Source organism: Cupressus sempervirens, chromosome 7 (assembly GCF_028749045.1).
Source record: "Cupressus sempervirens isolate cs-2001-9-10 chromosome 7, ASM2874904v1, whole genome shotgun sequence".
NCBI lineage: Eukaryota > Viridiplantae > Streptophyta > Pinopsida > Cupressales > Cupressaceae > Cupressus > Cupressus sempervirens.
This window is the reverse complement of record NC_143124.1, coordinates 512,713,330-512,719,318: the sequence shown is the minus strand read 5'-3', so window position 1 is coordinate 512,719,318 and position 5,989 is coordinate 512,713,330. Positions and strand designations below refer to the sequence as shown.

At 31.1% G+C, this 5,989-nt stretch overlaps 2 pseudogenes; both read right to left on the bottom strand.

Annotated features, from left to right (window-relative positions):
- Positions 1-2,482: 2,482 nt before the first annotated feature.
- On the bottom strand, positions 2,483-4,730 carry LOC149547778 (protein KINESIN LIGHT CHAIN-RELATED 1-like; annotated as a pseudogene).
- A 148-nt stretch (positions 4,731-4,878) lies between these two features.
- Positions 4,879-5,570, bottom strand: LOC149547777 (vacuolar cation/proton exchanger 2 pseudogene; annotated as a pseudogene).
- Between the last annotated feature and the right edge of the window lie 419 nt (positions 5,571-5,989).

Below are 5,989 nucleotides of genomic sequence, written 5' to 3'. Positions count from 1 at the left end.
ACAGATGTTAGGTGGCAAAAGTTTGTTAGTGAGTTAGAGAAAATCAAAGCATATGAATGGCCAACTAAAAGAGAAGTCATTGGTTGGGAGGCAATCACAAAAATCAAGGCTTTACCAACAAGGGGCAGTTGAAGAAAAGGACAAATTGAAGATTTGATGTTTCCAGCTGTCATATTGTAACTATTTCTGTTGTTTCTTTTGGTGTTGAGAGTACAAAGATTTTTTTAAAAAAAATTTGCATCTCTGTACTCCCTTTTGTTAAGGACACCTATTAGTCACAATTTTCCCTTTGCTTCTTGTAACTCATGCCTATATAAATGAGTTTTCAAGGCATTGTGAGGGGTCCAAAAGTTGTATAATTTTTGCTTTCTTCAAGAAAAGTACATTCATTCCATCTATGTGTAGTTGTTTTGAGTTTACTTTCAAGTTATATACTTTTTGATGTTATATAGAAATGATAGAATCAACAAGATATTCTAGGTTTTTCATTGAGTTTTTATTGGTCATTGTATCAATCTTTTAAAAGGATAATACAAAGGGGTACTTACACTATATATGTGTCACCAATTTTTGTCTCCATTTTATGAGTTTGTTTACTTTAAGATCAATTAAATAAGGTTTAATTGAATGAATGCAATCTGGATAGGTTGTATTATGGTTCTATTGTTGCTTTTAATTCAAGGAGTTAAGGAAGTGCTTAAATAAATTAGTAGAGTTTATGAGTTTATGAAAGGGATATTTTATAAGAATGGGAATGGCTGATTACAATTGATAAATTCATTTACAAGTTATTTGAATTGGATCTCCTACTAATAGTTGATTCTATGTAACAATGGATAAGGCACTAGTCATATAAATCAAAAGGAGATGAGAATAAATTCTACCACTCCATATCCAATTTACATTCAAATCTAAATCAATCAATATAGATTTTATCAAGTGTATAAGGGTGGTAATTATCTATGTGTGGAAATTCATGAAGTATTGTTAGCTACTGTAGTTCATGTTTGTTTTGCATATATTAGAGAAAAGGGACCATATCTGCTATTCCTAGGGATTAAGGGTAAGAGTAAAGAAATTAATTAAATCCCTAAGGTACTCCCACCTTCATTCAATAGAGCTAGAAGTGTAGGAAGTATTATGCTTCATGTTGTTGGCCTTGAGATATAGTGTATTATGCTAACCATGAGTATTAGCTACCTCTAGGTATAATACATTTTTTTTTCTACTAGTACTAATAATCACTGTTAAATCAAGAGCCAATATAAGGATTTTCAGAAGAAAAAAAATTCTAATTTGAATGTGCTCTCATAGAACATGATTTTTTTGAACAAGGTGTGTTCGATGAAGCTTTGAATCTTTTCAAAGGAATGCCTAAGAAAAAGGAGATGTCCTTAACTAAAATGATTGCAGGATACACACAAAATGGGTTTGTTTAGAAAGCTAGTGATATAGATAACAATTACAGTTAGCAAGTGTAAAGCTAGTCTCAACAACCTTCATTAGTATGCTCCTAGATTTTGTCAAATTTGAAGCACTCATACATGGTATGGAAATACATTAGAATATAATTGAAAGTGCATCAATTATGAATATTGTAGTGTTAAATTTCCAACAGACATGTATTCTGTATGTAAGTGCATGTATAAGGTACACACTATGTGTAATGCCTAGCATCATTTTTATGAGGTCATCATTTTTTGGGTCAACAAAATTCAACTAAGATGAAGTTCTTACAAATAAGAAGATAGATTTTATGGCTTTTTGGATTGGATTTACCATAGATTGTAAGTTTCTCATTTTATTTTATTGCTTCATTGCAAAAATTCATATCTTGATAAACATACTCTACATTTAGTGGGCATTGGGATAGACTTATAGATTGTAGTTGAAGTGTATTTATTTATATTTTTATGGTAATAAGTACAATAATTTTAATAGGTTTTTTTTTTGGTTGAAACTCTCTATCTTGAAATTTGAAATTATAAAAGCATGTGAAATTTTCTCATAAAGAGAACATTTACAATGAATATAAACAACTTATTTTGTAGAAAATTGTCACACACTAAGATTACAATATTATTTATATGTTTTCCATGGTCATATTTTTTGACAAGCACATAACAAGGGAACTCTACCACAATAAAACAATAATATTACTCAATACCTACTAGGTCAGCATTAGGGTGACCTACAAGTATTAGAAATGAATACAAAATCAAAGAGCTAGGTTTTGTTTTCTAACTTAGAGTTATGTTAACTATTTGGGATTCATGAACAACCATCAAGTATATATTGGGAGGCCTCAATATAAAAACAAAGTTTTTCTATTTAAAAGTAATTTTTTTTGCTTGCTACATATTTCTTTCAAATTTCTTAAAGGTTGAAAACCCCATCTATAGAATAGTATGCAGTCTTGATTAGGTTTACACATAAAATCCCATGTACTCTAGTTTTTCAAGCCTGCATAAAGGAGGTTGGCTTAAGCATTTAATCTAAACTAAAACCTGGAAGATTGTACTCTTGATGAAAAATATAGGTGGTCTTTAACTAAATTAGTTTTATTGGTGCAAGATATTTTTGATTCATTAAGTATTCCTTGAGCCTTTGTCTACCACTTTCCAAATCTAGGTGCAATGTACCTAGTCTACCCTCATTCACATCAAGAATCTATTCCAATAAAATTATTGCACCATTTATCCTGCCTAATGCATCACATGATCCTACCATGTTTGTCCTAATGGCCAAAATATCTTCATGGTAAGAGCCACACCTTTCATCTAAAATGCTCTTGGCCTCTTCAAAAACACTCATTGCATCCCATAATGCATCAAGGTACAGACAAGCAAGAACCATCAGATTGAGAAGCATTCCAAACAACCAAGTTATTCTTTGTATTCTACATTTGAACTTGTCTACTACACTATTCAAAGCCATTAAAGCTTCCTCATATTTTCCCATTACATGGAACAAAACTCTCATATGTGCTTCAATGGCGGCTACTTCACTATACTGCCCAAGATGTTTCTCCAAAATTTCAAGGGCTTATTGAAAAAAGTGAATTGAATGTTCATAATCTCCCATTGACTCAAATAATCTCACAACTTTTGTCAAGCCAAATATAATTTCATTAGGGAAGTGGCTAACTTTTACTCTAGTATAAATCCTTTGTGCATTTTCACTATAAGTCTTTGGATGCCTAATTGTTCCTTTTTTCATAGAAACCTCAGTGAGGCTTAAAGATAATGCAACTATGATTATGTTGTCTTTACCATGTACCTACTCAAAAAATAGAAGAGCTTTATTTTACGCAAATCCTTCTTCATCATAGAGACCCAAGGCAAGATACATGTCACCAATGCTAGCATCTACATTCGCAACTTCAAAATCCTTGTTGTTGGCTAGAAATAGATTTTCTAATGCTTGCTCATGGTTTCCCTCACTAACAAGAGCAAGGACTATTAGATTTTTATTAGAAATCATTTCTTCTGAATCTATACCATATTGTTTAATGTGAATCTTCAGATCTTTCTTACATAACTCCTCTTCGTAAATGACATGGCCTACAAGTGAGACTCTACAATGTATAGACATGAATAAGAATTATGGAGTATGATTTTCTCTTACCTTGAACCTAATGGTGGAACTTTTTATTCCAAAACATGAAATGGTATTTTATGATTTATGGTTTGGGAGGAGTTATTTGATATTTAACAACATTTTGATGGTAAATTAAAATAGCTAAAAAGATTTATAGACTTTGTAATTAAAATTAATAGTGAGAATTATTTTGGTGTTGGTATCAAGAACAACTAGTAATTTTTCCCAAGGTTTGCATATTTTGGATGCTTAGGTCTAGAAATAGTAACTAGTCAAGGCTTTCTTCTCTAAAGGAATTATTTGATCTAAACAATAGACTGGTTGTAGTGGGTTTGATGAGTGATTCTCTTCATCGATATTTTGTTGATGTTCTCTTTATGATCATTTTTTTCATTACACATACTGATTTGTGGATATATTTCTTTGATTAAAATAAGTTAAACACATAGTCCCCAAGGTCATAAGCTAGGTTCCCTAAAATAAAGTAATGATTAATGTCACTATTGTAAAATTATTCAAAAATTATTATCAGATTTGTAAAGATTCCCAAAATATCAATTATTATAAAGATAAGTGGCACCAAAGAATATGTTTGGCAAGCTCCATGGATACAAATTGGAAAGATCAGAGATAATATTCTCTTTATGAAGGGATGGGAAGAAACTAGATATGAGAGTGAACTGTGGCTTGTGCATTTAAAAATGATCTTGAATTTTTTCCTTATGGGGACCAAACATAAATCAGAGAAAGAGGAATAAATATGAGTGGGAGGAAATAGAAAAGAATACAGAAGGCATGTGCTTTATACCAAGATGCAAGCAATTTATCTTTTTTATTATCCTTCTAGTTTTGTTGATGTAGATACTGGGACACACATTTTCTAGGTATGTGTTCTTGAATTTTATTAGTTTAATTATTGAATTGAGTAAAATGAAATTAGCATTTCTCAAAGTGAAAATAGTAGGAGTAGAAGGAAATTAACATTCTCAATGTAGAAGTAGTAGGGTTTGCATATGTGAAGATAGTAGATACATATTTCAGATATTATTTTTGCAATCTCTATAATAGGTTAAATTCTCAAATCTTGTTAATTTATTATTAATTTGAATAATAGAAAAACCAAATATCATGTAAAAATATATTATATATTAAAAACAACATTTCACAACTTAGCAAAAAAGAGCATAATAGGTTTGTCACATAAACTGTCATGGATTAATGGAATTAATTATTACTTTACTATTTCATGTTCATAATTGCAAAACATCTCAAAATTATTTAGTCATTCCCATCATCAAGATCAACATGTACAAAAAATCTTGTAAAGACTTTCAAATAGCATAAAATAAGCATTAGCCCTTTGAAATAATTTGACACGCCTTCTTGAAGCATAAATGTTACCACAAGGACTGTAATAAATAGTGAAGCAATCTCAAAAAGTTCAAAGTTCAAATCCATTCACTCTCCCATAATCCACACAATAACCACACAAAATTGAATCACAAACATTGATATTTGTGTTGAAGACCCAATAGCATCCCCTAATGAAATGCTCATCTTATCTTTCATTGCAAGCATGATAGCACTAGCATTCTTTGTAGTATTTTGCCAACTAAGGGTAGAAGGATAACAGTTATGAAATTAATTGGCATGTTCTACAACTTTAATCCACCCCCACCCCCCCTTATTGCATTGACAAGATATCCTAAGAGGAAAGAAATCAAAGTATTCAATATGGGAAGTTGTATGATTACTTCCCAATGAGTTATTTCTAGAACTTCCTCCACATTTGAAACACCTTCACTCCATCTCTCAATCTCATCTATGGGATCATAAATATTTCTATGACTCTTCATCTAGACTATGAGTTAAAATACATATGCCACAAGGATGATACAACTGCTAAACCTAGAAAGAGCTAATTCAAATTGTCCTAAATGTCATTCTATATGTGTAAAGTATAGCACAGTTGGAAAAAAGTTAAGTTAGGAAAGGGTGTTTCTTGATAGGTTGAAGCCAGGAAAAATATTTAGATCAATCAGAGTTATTGAATGAGGGGATTAGGGTTGTTAATGCCAAGACTTGACACTAAGATTCTTGCCAAGGTATGATCCAATTGCAAAGGAATTAACCCTATGCCCTATCCAACAAGCACCTCTCCATATAGTTCTTGAACTAATAATAAATCCACCTAGGTCATCTTTGTTCTAAGATTTCTATTTCTTTCCTTCTAATAGTTGACACATACTCTTCTACCTTCTTGAAGAACTACAGCTTACAAAGCCATTTAGGTACAAGGGGACCCAAGATAACAAATATAATTTTTAATAAAGCCTCTTTGATGACTTAGGTATCAATTTTGAACTTTATATGTCTATTTTAAATTGTT